The sequence below is a fragment of the Neophocaena asiaeorientalis genome, unplaced genomic scaffold (genome assembly GCF_003031525.2).
Source record: "Neophocaena asiaeorientalis asiaeorientalis breed wild unplaced genomic scaffold, Neophocaena_asiaeorientalis_V1.1 scaffold55, whole genome shotgun sequence".
NCBI lineage: Eukaryota > Metazoa > Chordata > Mammalia > Artiodactyla > Phocoenidae > Neophocaena > Neophocaena asiaeorientalis.
The window spans coordinates 7818049-7831214 of record NW_020175684.1 but is presented as its reverse complement, the minus strand read 5'-3'; the positions used below and the strand labels follow the sequence as shown (position 1 = coordinate 7831214).

Here is a 13166-nt window from a genome sequence, read left to right as displayed (position 1 = left end):
CTGACTGTGGGACAATATCAACATTTGTAATAGGTAAGTATTAATAACCAATGTGAAGGGCCCCTAGAAATCAGTAAAGAAGTGAAAAAAGGCCTTCGAAAAATAGGCAAAGGAATTCACAAAGAAAAATGTGTCTAATAAGTATTTATTTTAATATGCTGAGGGCTTCCCTAGTGGCGCAGATGGTTGGGAGTCCGCCTGCCGATGTGGGGGACACGGTTCGTGCCCCGGTCCGGGAGGATCCTGCATGCCGTGGAGTGGCTGGGCCGGTGAGCCGTGGCCGCTGGGCCTGCGCGTCAGGAGCCTGTGCTCCGCGGCGGGAGAGGCCGCAGTGGAGAGAGGCCCGCGTACCGTTAAAAAAAAAAAAATCTGAAACTCCACTGTAATTTGTAATATGCATTTTTTTAGAACAATGAGTTAATATTTTTAACTTATTGGACAAAAGTGAAAAAGCAGGATAGTACTGCATTTTGACAAGGGTGTGTGCAGGGAAACAGACTCTCATTAAGAAGACATCGGAAAGGACTTGTTGAAAATTTTACTTGTGCCTTTTCTTATACCTACAAAGTCCACTTCTAGGATTATATGTGATAAGCACACTTGCAGTATCCATGTAGAAGACTGTTCATTGCAGCATTTTAGGGTAAATATGTGGCCAAGAACGGTAGATGGTTAAATGAACAATATTACAACCACAGCATGCAATAAGTCATTTGGTAGTAGAAAAATAGGTATTGGCATAAAAAGGTCACCAAGATACACTAGTAAAGCAGAAAATTCTTAAGTATAAGCATGCACAGGAAAAAGTCAAGAAGTAGACATAGAAAAGCATTAAACAGTCGTTACTTTTTAGATAGGGATGGGGTGAAAGATTGGGACTGTCACTTACTATCTATACTTTTTATGTTTGACTTTTTTTTTTTTTGCAGTACGCTGGCCTCTCACTGTTGTGGCCTCTCCCGTTGCGGAGCACAGGCTCCGGACGCGCAGGCTCAGAGGCCATGGCTCATGGGCCCAGCCGCTCCGCGGCATGTGGGATCTTCCCGGACCGGGACACGAACCTGTGTCCCCTGCATCGGCAGGCGGACTCTCAACCACTGCGCCAGTGTCTTATAAAGACACTGCTAAGAAAATAAAAAGACAAACTGTAGACCGGGATAAAATATTTACAAAGCATATAGCTGATAAAGGATTTGCTTCAAGAATATATAAATAACTCTTACAACTCAATAAGACAAACAATCTAAATTTTAAATTGGGGACTTTTTTTGAAAAGACACTTCATCATATAAGATAGATAAATGGTAAGTGAACATATACAAAGATGCTCAACATTATTAGTCATTAGGAAAATGCAAGTTAAAACCACACTGATATACCACAAAACACTCACTAGAATTAAAAACAAAAAACCCCGACTTAACTTAAAATATCAAATGCTGGTGAGAATGTAGACCACCTGGATCACTCATACATTGCCGATGGAAATACAGAATGGTACATCCACATGAAAAAAAGTTTAGTGGTTTCTTATTAAGTGAAATCTACTCTTACCATACAACTCAGCAATCTCGCTCCTAAGTATTTACCCAGGAGAAATAACATATGCCCAAACAAAAATATGTATTTGAATGTTCATAGTCACGGTGTTCGATAACCAAAAATTTGCAAACAGCCCAAATGTCCATAAACTATTGAGTATAAATAAATTGCTGTATGTCCATGCAATGGAATACAAAGTGAAAAAATCCAGACACAAAAAAACTGCATGTTGTGTGACTCCATTCACACAAAATTCTAGGAAGGGCAAAACTACAATGACAATAAGCCATTTAGTGGTTGCCAGCAGGCAGGCAGAGGGAGAGGCCATTGACTAGAAAGGACCAGGAGGGAACTTTCAGGAGTGAAAGATATGTTCCAGATCATGATTGTGGTGGTTATTGCACAACTGTCGTAAACTTTATTTTTGTGTAGCTACACAAAATACAACTGTATACATTTGTCAAAACTCAGAATTGCAAACTTAAAATTGGCAAATTTTGTTGCATGTATATTTACTTCATTAAAGGTGATTTTTTTAATGCAAGATAATATATAATTAAGGGAAAGTCAAGACAATAACTGCAATGACACTTTAATGTTCTGAGTACTGTCAATGAATTATGTTACATACTAGATGTTAAATGTCAGTAAGGCATTGTCCCCTCTGGGAAATCGTAGTTTATTTCTAGAATGTTAGCTTCATGGGGAGCAGGGATCAGATCCTTGTTTCCTACTATACCTGTTGGACCTAGTATGGTACCTGATACCTAATAGATGCTTAATAAGCTTTTTTTTTTTTTGATTGGCTGACTGAGTCCCTATACCCACATTTTTAAAATGTGGATATAGGGCCTTCCCTGGTGGTCCACTGGGCAAAACTCCACGCTCCCAATGCAGGGGGCCCGGGCTCCATCCCTGCGGGGGAACCAGATCCTGCACACATGCCACAACTAAGTGTTCGCACGTCACAACCAAGAAGTTTATCCGCATGACGCAACTAAAAAAAAGATCCCACACGCCGCAGCCAAGATCCCTCGTGCTGCAACCAAGACCCGGCACAGCCAAAACAAACAAACAAACACTGTGAATTATCATTTAACAAAATAAAACGTGAATATAAAAAATGAAAGGAAGGAAACAATTTAAAGCTGAGGGAGAGCACTAGGAACTAGAACGCTCTAAACCATACCTTTGGATTCGGTTTTCAAGCTGAACCTTGATGGATGAGTATGATGTAGAGGGATTTGGTCATGGAAAGGAGCATGGACATGACCTTTTGCTTTACAGTGGATCTGCTGGAGCAGAGGTTTCATCCTGCGGAGAAGAAGGATACCAAGTTACACCCAGATGGAGGAGGGCTTTTAAAGCTGAATAAAGATGTTCAAATCTTTCAAAAGGTTAACATAAAGCCCACAAAAATGTTTGAACAGGAAAGTAATTTATTAAATATTAATTTCTTGGCAGAAGAAAGGCAATTGTAAGGCTATCACAGATTTGCTGTAACAAGCATCCTTAACATCTCAGTGGCTTAATACAAGCAATGTTTCACTTAGATATAATACGATTATATGCTTGCTAAGTGGCTTTCCATGTAGTGATTTAAGATGTGGTTCATTCCCTGTTTTGGTGCCAACATCCACAGCTTCCTTGGGGGTCCCTAATGGACACTTTGCCTTCAGCTCCCCAAGGAGTGAAGCAAGTAAGGAAAATGAGGTGGGACATCTGATGATCAGACCTGGAAATGGTACACATCACTCTGACCATGTTCTGTTGGATGGAACCAGTCACATGGCCCCAACCTTAATAATAAAGCATCAGGAAAATGTGGCAATCCTATGTGTCTAGGCATAGAAAAGAGAAGTGGACAGCAATTAGCTAGTCTCTGCTGCGGAAGTCTAAAAGCTCAGAGAAATCTTGCAATAAAAAGTCTGTTTAACTACATTTGGCTTCATGCTTTCTAAACTTACTTGATTATGATTTTTAGTTTTTAGAATAATAAAAGGTGATATTTTTAAAAGCAGGAAATTAGAAAGGTCATATTCTCCTATAAAACACAATTTATAATAAAAGTCTAATCTCATAGATAGGATACTTTATATTATTTGTAGATGATTATTGCCACCTTGAAAAGCCCATAGGAATCCTTCAAACACTAACATATGAGAACTCAATAAGATGACTGGCTATGAAATTAATACACAAAGATATTGATTGTGCTTTCCTACATGCAAATAATTAGTAAAAACTATAATGGGGGAAACATCACATTTAGGAATTCACAAATATATTAAAAAAATATGCAACACCTATATAAAGAAAGTTTTAAATCACTCCTGAGGAAAAAAGGAAAAATGAGTAACTATAAAAGTGTACTCTGTTCTTGGTTAAGAAAACTTTGTATTAAAATTAAAAGTCTTTCTTTTCCCTAAATTGAACTATAAATTAATTTCAATCTCAATAGAACAGGCTCTAGAAATAATCCCAAATATACTTTCTGATTTTGAATATGATTAATAAGCTACTTCAAATCAAATCATTGGAGACAAGACAAATTATTTAATAAATGAAATTGGGATAACTTTTAAGCTTTAGGAAAATATGTTTAAAATATGTTTACGTGTATACTTCTTAATATTATTATTAAGTAATAATAAATTCTGTTCACATCAAAGACTTATGTGCTAAAAATAAAACCATATAGTTTAGAGGAAAATATGAGTATTTTTTTAATTATCCTAGGGTTGGGAAGATCTATCTAAGATTACATAAAATTCAAAATTCAGAAAGATAAAAACTATTACATTTGACTTCACGAAAAATTTAACTATCTGTGATGCAAAAATTTACTGTAACTAAATTCAAATGATAAATGACAAACTGAGTTAAAAATAATTGGCAACACAAATGTCAAAGAGCTAATTTCCTTAAACTTAAAGTTGTTCTCACAAGGAATAAAGAAGAGACAACCAACCAATAGAAAATATGGCAAAGAACATAAAGAGGTAATAGTAAAGGGGAAAAAAAGTGCAAATGGCCTATAAAATGAGATGATGCTCATTTCACTTCACTTACAATTAAAGAAATTAATATTAAATAGGGATGAGGTGCCATTTTTCACATAGACGAGAAGCCAAAATTTTGTTAATATTTGGCCATGTCCACTGCATGCCTCCTAATGCAGTAAGAAATAGGACATAGAAATTTATGGCTAAGGGCAGCAGGAATTGCCATTTATGGGAGTAATTACTCTATTGAGTGGTACCGTGGCCCCTGCCTCACCCAAATGGTATGAGATGAAGAGAGTATGCAGTCCTGGACACCTGCAATCTGAACCAGAGATTCCCAGGTTCACTTCCAAGAGGCATAAAGAAAGCTTTGGGCAAGCTCTACTGAAGTCATTCTCAAACTTTGGTGAGCATCAGAATCGCATGGGGGGCTTGTTAAAACTCAGATTGCTGGGTCCCGGTGTGGGAATGTATGGTTCAGGAGGTCTAGGGTGGCACCTGAGAACTTGCATTTATAACAAGTTCCTAGGAGGTATTGATGCTCCCTGGCCAGGGACCACACTTTGAGAGGCTCTGGTCTAGTGAATACCTTTTGCCCTGCTTGCTTGCCATTTCAGTGGTAAACCGAAATAAAGGCAACATTAATCAGAGTCCCATTCTTCCTTGCCAGTCTTCAAAGCCAGACCAGCCCTCTGTGGTTTGGCTCAATTTACCAGTTGGTAAAGACTCAGATAATAAAATATTTTCCCTCAGTATTAGTGAAAAAATAAACTCATGCAGCCCTTTCCAATTTAGCAATATTTCTCAAAATTCATATGCATATATTCTTGGCCCAGAAATTCCATTTCTAGATATTTATCCTGCACATATGCTCCCCCCAAAATGCAAAGATTATATGTATGAATATGTTTATTGCAGCATATTGACAATACTTAAAAACTGGAAACAACTTAAATGTCATTCAGTTGGGAATTGTTTAAATAAATTAGGGTACATCTCAAGGGAATACTTTGCAGCCATTAGGATGAATGTGGTAGATTGATCATACTGAAATGGAAATATGCCCACAATGTATAATTAAGCACAAGAAAGAAACCAAGAATGGTACATGGAATGAGATCCATTTTTTGTCAAAATTAAAAAGATATATCTTATATAGAAGATATGACATGTGATACATATAATGTAATATATATAAAGATATGATTGATACATATGCACAGAGTATGCATGCATGTGTGTGTATGCAAAGGTTTCTGAAAAGCTTCTTACAGACTTAGCCCAGGGAAAGGGGGCTGGAGCCTCAAAGGCAGTGATACTGCATGGCTAGGGTGAGAGCAGGTATGACACTGAAGGACAACTACTTCAAACTTTTCCTGTTTGAATTATTTTACAACAAGCACATATACCATGTCCTATCTCATTTATTTTTAAAGTACTTTTTCAAAGTCAAATCAAGAGCAACAACTTAATACCACTAGTGTCTTGGCCTTAAGCAAGTTTTATCTATTGATTATAGATGGTTCTCCGGGGCCTCTAATTGGGAACAATTTCTTTGCCTAGTTTTTAATCACTGGGTATAAATGAGATTAATAAAACAATGACATAAGAAAGATAAAAATAAGATAGGAAATAAATAAGGGACCCACCGCAAATAGAGAGGGACCCAGTGGGCCTGTGCTCCTGCCACACTCTGTCCACTGTTCCATTTTAATTCTCTCTCCAACATCTTGAAGAAAAGTTAGCATCATATAATTGAAAATGTAAATCTTGTGCCCGCAGTTTCTCTGTTGACTCAATGGTTGCTTCGATAACTGTAAACTGAGTTGGTATGACAACTGCCTACTTCACGTGGCTACCATTTCTATGGATTCTGGAAAAGCAAGGACAGTATATGATGATAATACACATGCCAGGTTATGCTAAAAATACTGGGGATCTAGAATCCCCTCATGGCAAGGGTGTACCCGAAATTAGCAACATTTAGGAGAATAACAGGAAATTACCAACTTGTGAAGATAAATTAATGAATTCTGCTGCAAGCCTGACATTAAGGACTTTCAGGCAGCTAGGTCAAGCTGGCATTTCGATATGCAAACCTACTGCTCCAAGGTATAAGGCCAGCTCTCAGGGGAGAGAGAGGAGGGCTAAAGGTACAATCCAATTTTAAACTCTTTAGAGTCATGAAAGCTTAAGCCATGAGATAAATATTTATATGCTCTGGATTTTTTTAAATAAAAAAAAAATTCCAAAAAGCCATAATGAAATAAAAGCCTCTATCACTCCTCAACCTGAAAGAATAAAATAAGACTGAAAATTTCAAAGAATCACGCATTTTCTCATTCTCCCAAAAGCATATGGAAGAGGCCCTGGTACAATCTCTTAGTTACTCCATAAAGAGACACTGATATTATCCGTAATGTCTGTATCCTTTGGTGGAAAATTCTGTAAAACTAGATCACCAACATCCAAACAGACTCAAAAGTTTATGTGTCAAACAATATAAACTAAGAAGTTTCTTTCATCCTGGAACAAGTTGTTCTTTTGCCTTAGCAGGCCCAAAACATCATGTGTTATATGTCATATGTCATTTGCCATGGACTTAACACTTCAGTCATGTAACTGATTGATTCTGGCCACTCATGGATAATCTTTCTTCACTCAAACCACCTTAAGTGTTTTCCTTAGTCACCTTAAGGCAGGCTAAAACTCCTCAAACTTTTCTAATTTTTTTTACATCTACCCAACAGGTTAATTTGATTATAGCACCATCATTTGGGATACAGGACAGGACATCATTGCACACTTGCAATTGTATAAAGGGAAATTGACTGGAATTGGGAAAGCCACAGAAAAGCAGTTGAACTACAAAGGAATCAGAGACTCGACTAATGCCAAAAGACTTTCCAATTAATAATACCAGATAAATCTTGTGATCCTGGCTTTCTCTAAGGGACTCAAAGTGCTTTACAACAATTATTGAATGAGTAACCCAAACATCCTTGCACATCGGCAGGGAGAATATACTATAATAGTCACTTAATGGATTGGAAAAACTGGCACTGCAGAAAGGTTAAGTGATTTACCAAATATTACAAAATAAGTCATGATGAGAACACAAAATAGTCCTCAGTGACCCCGATCTGGTCACTGGCCCTAGCTGCATAAGCACCTTTGCTGTCTGTTTTAACTTTCTCCAGGTAATAGTGACTAACAAAGGATTTAATCTTCTCCCCATGGACTGCTCTTTGTTGGTTCTCTTTTGTTCCTCCTTATTTTTACTCCATAATAATGAAAATGATGCTAGTAATATTTGAATAGCATCATATCTCACAAAGTGCTTTCTATAGTCACTATCTCCTCTAATTAAGCAAACCCCATATCTGCATTCTGCATTTCTCTACTCCCTGACTCAAGCTGACTTGAAATAGTCAAAAGATAGCATATATGAAATGTAGTGGCAAGAGTGGGATTTCCTTTCAGGCACTATTTTCATGAAGACACCCAGTATGGGAGTGCCCGCCATCTTTTACTCCTTTACTCAGCAAACATTCATTGGGCACCACTCTGTAAGATAAAGCTAAATACGAAGGATATGAAGATAATTAAGATAGAGACTTTAGCTTCAAGATGGCGGAGGAGTGAGACGTGATCACCTTCCTCCCAACAAATACATCAGAAATACATCTACATGTGGACCACCTCCTACAGAACACCTACTGAACGCTGGCAGAAGACCTCAGACTTCCCAAAAGGCAAAAAACCGCACGAACCTCGGTAGGGCAAAAGAGAAAAGAAAAAAACAGAGACAAAAGAATAGGGACGGGACCTGCACCTCGGGGAGGGATCTGTGAAGGAGTAAACGTTTCCACACACTAGGAAGCCCCTTCACTGGCGGAGACGGGGGTGGCAGGGGCGAAGCATCAGAGCCATGGAGGAGGGTGCAGCAACAGGGGTGCAGAGGGCAAAGCGGAGAGATTCCCGCACAGAGAAGCGGTGCCGACCAGCACTCACCAGCCCGCAAGGCTTGTCTGCTCACCCAATGGGATGGGTGGGGGCTGGCAGCTGAGGCTCGGCATTCGGAAGTCAGATACAAGGGAGAGGACTGGGGCTGGCTGCATGAACACAGCCTGAAGGGGGCGAGTGAGCCACAGCTAGCCAGGAGGGAGCCCGGGAAAAAGTCTGGAACTGCCTAAGAGGCAAGAGTCCATTGTTTTGGGGTGTGCAAGGAGAGGATATTCAGAGCACTGCCTAAACGAGCTCCAGAGACGGGCGCGAGCCGCAGCTATCAGCGCACACACCAGTGACCGACATGAAAGGCTAAGGCTGCTGCTTCCACCACCAAGAAGCCTGTGTGCAAGCACAGGTCACTACCCACACCTCCCCTCCCAGGAGCCTATGCAGCCCGCCACTGCCAGGGTCCCGTGATCCAGGGACAACTTCCCCAGGAGAACACACAGCGCCCCTCAGGCTGCTGCAATATCACGCCAGTCTCTACCACCACAGGCTCACCCCACCTCCGTACCCCTCCCTCCCCCTGGCCTGAGTGACCCAGAGCCCCCTAATCAGCTGCTCCTTTAACCCTGTCCTGTCTGGATGGGAAACAGACACCCTCAGGTGACCTACATGCAGAGGCGGGGCCAAATCCAAAGCTGAGCCCCTGTGAGCTGTGAGAACAAAGAAGAGAAAGGGAAATTTCTCCCAGCAGCCTCAGGAGCAGTGGATTAAATCTCCACAATCAACCTGATGTACCTGCATCTGTGGAATACCTGAATAGACAACGAATCATCCCAAATTGAGGAGGTGGACTTTGGGAGCAGCTGTAGACTTGGGGTTTGCTTTCTGCATCTAATATTTTTCTGTTTTACTTTTATTTTAGTTTACTACTTAGAGTTGGGTCCCATTGGTAGATTTGTTTGTTGATTTGGTTGCTCTCTTCCTTTTTTTTTCTATATATATATATATATATATATATTTCCTTTTTCTCGTTTTGTGAGTGTGTATGTGTATGCTTCTTTGTGTGATTTTGTCTGTATAGCTTTACTTTTACAATTTATCCTAGGGCTTTCTCGGTCTGTATTTTTGATTGTTTGTTTTTTTACTATAGTTTTTAGCACTTGTTATCATTGGTGGATTTGATTTTTGGTTTGGTTGCTCTCTTCGTTCTTTTTTTTTCATTACTTTTTAAGCTTTTTATTTTTAATAATTTTTTTTTTTTTTTGCAGTACATGGGCCTCTCACTGTTGTGGCCTCTCCCGTTGTGGAGCATAGGCTCCAGATGCGCAGACTCAGTGGCCATAGCTCACGGGCCTAGCCACTCTGTGGCATGTGGGATCTTCCCGGACCGGGGCACGAACCCGTGTCCCCTGCATCAGCAGGTGGACTCTCAACCACTGCATTACCAGAGAAGCCCCTATTTTTTATTTTAATAACTTTATTTTATTTTATTCCTTATTTCTTTTTTTCCCCCTTTTCTTCTGAGCTGTGTGGCTGACAGGGTCTTGGTGCTCTGGCTGGGTGTGAGGCCTGTGCCTCTGAGGTGGGACAGCTGAGATCAGGGCATTAGTCCACCAGAGATGTCCAGCTCCACATAATAGCAAACAGCAAAAGCTCTCCCACCGATCTCCATCTCAAAGCTAAGACCCAGCTCCACTCAATGACCAGCAAGCTACAGTGCTGGACACCTTATGGCACACAACTAGCAAGACAGGAACACAACTCCACCCATTAGCAAACAGGCTGCCTAAAATTATAATAAGGTCACAGGCACCCCAAAACACACCACAGCATGCAGTTCTGCCCACCAGAAAGACAAGATGCAGCCTCAGCCACCAGAACACAAGCACCAGTCCCGTCCACCAAGAAGCCTACACAACCCACTGAACCAACCTTACCCACAGGGGGCAGACACCAAAAACATCGGGAACAACGAACCTGCAGCCTGTAAAAAGGAGACCCCAAACATAGTAAGTTAAGCAAAATGAGAAGACAGAGAAACACACAGCAGATGAAGGAGCAAGGTAAAAACCCCCCAGACCAAACAAATGCAGAGGAAACAGGCAGTCTACCAGAAAAATAATTCAAAGTAATGACGGTAAAGATGACCCAAAATCCTGGAAATAGAATGGAGAAAATACAAGAAACGTTTAACAAGGACCTATAAGAACTAAAGAGCAAACAAATAATGATGATCAACACAATAAATGAAATTTAAAATTCTCTATAAGGAATCAATAGCAGAATAACTGATACAGAAAAATGGATAAGTGACTTCGAAGATAAAATGATGGAAATAACTACCACAGAGCAGAATAGAGAAAAAATAATGAAAAGAGTTGAGGATAGTCTCAGAGAACTCTGGGACAATATTAAACACACCAACATTCGAATTATAGGGGTTCCAGAAGAAAAAGAGAAAAAGAAAGGGACTGAGAAAATATTTGAAGATATTATAGTCTAAAACTTTCCTAATATGGGAAAGGAAATAGTCAGTCAAGTCCAGGAAGCACAGAGAGTCCCATATAGGATAAATCCAAGGAGAAACATGCCAAGACACATATTAAACTATCAAAAATTAAACACAAAGAACAAATATTAAAAGCAGCAAGGGACAAACAACAAATAACATACAAGGGGATCCCCATGAAGTTAACAGCTGATCTTTCAGCACAAACTCTGCAAGCCAGAAAGGACTGGCAGGACATATTGAAAGTGATGAAAGGGAAAAAACTACAACCAAGATTACACTATCCAGCAAAGACCTCATTCAGATTTCACAGAGAAAGTAAAACCTTTACTGACAAGCAAAAGCTAAGAGAATTCAGTACCACCAAACCAGATTTACAACAAATGCTAAAGGAACTTCTCTAGGCAAGAAACACAAGAGAAGGAAAACACCTATAATAAACCCAAAACAATTAAGAAAATGGTCATAGGAACATACATATCGATAATTACCTTAAATGCTCCTACCAAAAGACATAGACTGGCTGAATGGATACAAAAACAAGACCCGTATATATGCTACCTACAAGAGACCCACTTCAGACCTAGAGACACATACAGACTGAAAGTGAGGGGATGGAAAAAGATATTCCATGCAAATGGAAATCAAAAGAAAGCTGGAGTAGCAAGTCTCACATTAGACAAAATAGACGTTAAAAAAAGACTATTACAAGAGACAAAGAAGGACATGACATAACGATCAAGGGATCAATCCAAGAAGAAGATATAACAATTGTAAATATTTATGCACCCAACATAGGAGCACCTCAATACATACAGTAAATACTAACAGCCATAAAAGGGGAAATCGACAGTCACACAATCATAGTAGGGGACTTTAACACCCCACTTTTACCAATGGACAGATCATCCAAATTGAAAATAAATATGGGAACACAAGCTTTAAATGATGCATTAAACAAGACGGACTTAATTGATATTTATAGGACATTCCATCCAAAAACAACAGAATACACTTTCTTCTCAAGTGTTCATGGAACACTCTCCAGGATAGATGATATCTTGGGTCACAAATCAAGCCTTGGTAAATTTAAGAAAATTGAAATCGTATCTGGTATATATTCCGACCACAACACTATGAGACTAGATATCAATTACATGAAAAAATCTGTAAAAAATACAAACACATGGAGGCTAAACAATACACTACTTAATAACGAAGCGATAACAGGGGAAATCAAAGAGGAAATAAGAAAACACCTAAAAACCAATGACAATGAAAACACAATGACCCAAAACCTTTGGGATGCAGCAAAAGAAGTTCTAAGAGGGAAGTTTATAGCAATACAATCCTACCATAAGAAGCAAGAAACATCTCAAATAAACAACTTAACCTTACATCTAAAGCAATTAGAGAAAGAAGAACAAAAAAACCCCAAAGCTAGCAGAAGGAAAGAAATCATAAAGATCAGATCACAAATAAATGAAAAAGAAATGAAGGAAACAATAACAAAGATCAATAAAACTAAAAGCTGTTTCTTTGAGAAGATAAACAAAATTAATAAACCATTAGCCAGACTCACCAAGAAAAAAAAGGAGTACACTCAAATCAATAGAATTAGAAATGAAAAAGGAGAAGTTACAACAGACACTGCAGAAATACAAAGCATCCTAAGAGACTACTACAAGCACCTCTATGCCAATAAAATGGACAACCTGGAAGAAATGGAAAAATTCCTAGAAAAGCACAACCTTCCAAGATTGAACCAGGAAGAAATAGAAAATGTGAACAGACCAGTCACAAGCAGTGAAATTGAAACTGTGATTAAAAATCTTCCAACAAACAAAAGCCCAGGACCAGATGGCTTTACAGGAGAATTCTATCAAACATTTAGAGAAGAGCTAACATCCATCCTTCTCAAACTCTTACAAAAGAGAGCAGAGGGAGGAACACTCCCAAACTCATTCTCTGAGGTCACCATCACCCTGATACCAAAAACAGACAAAGACGTCACAATGAAAGAAAACTACTGGCCAATATCACTGATGAACATAGATGCAAAAATCCTCAATAAAATACTAGCAAACAGAATCCAACAACACATAAAAAGGATCATACACCATGATCAAGTGGGGTTTATTCCAGGAATGCAA

General features: G+C 39.2%; 1 long non-coding RNA gene across 1 annotated transcript in view; it reads right to left on the bottom strand.

Annotated features, from left to right (window-relative positions):
- Window positions 1-13166, bottom strand: part of LOC112390944 (uncharacterized) — a 128517-nt gene that overhangs the window by 56030 nt on the left and 59321 nt on the right. The window contains exons 3-4 of the long non-coding RNA XR_003001369.1: window positions 6197-6420; window positions 2732-2856 (exon numbers count right to left, since the gene is read on the bottom strand). This is a non-coding gene — a long non-coding RNA (uncharacterized LOC112390944). The remainder of the gene's footprint in view (window positions 1-2731; window positions 2857-6196; window positions 6421-13166) is intronic.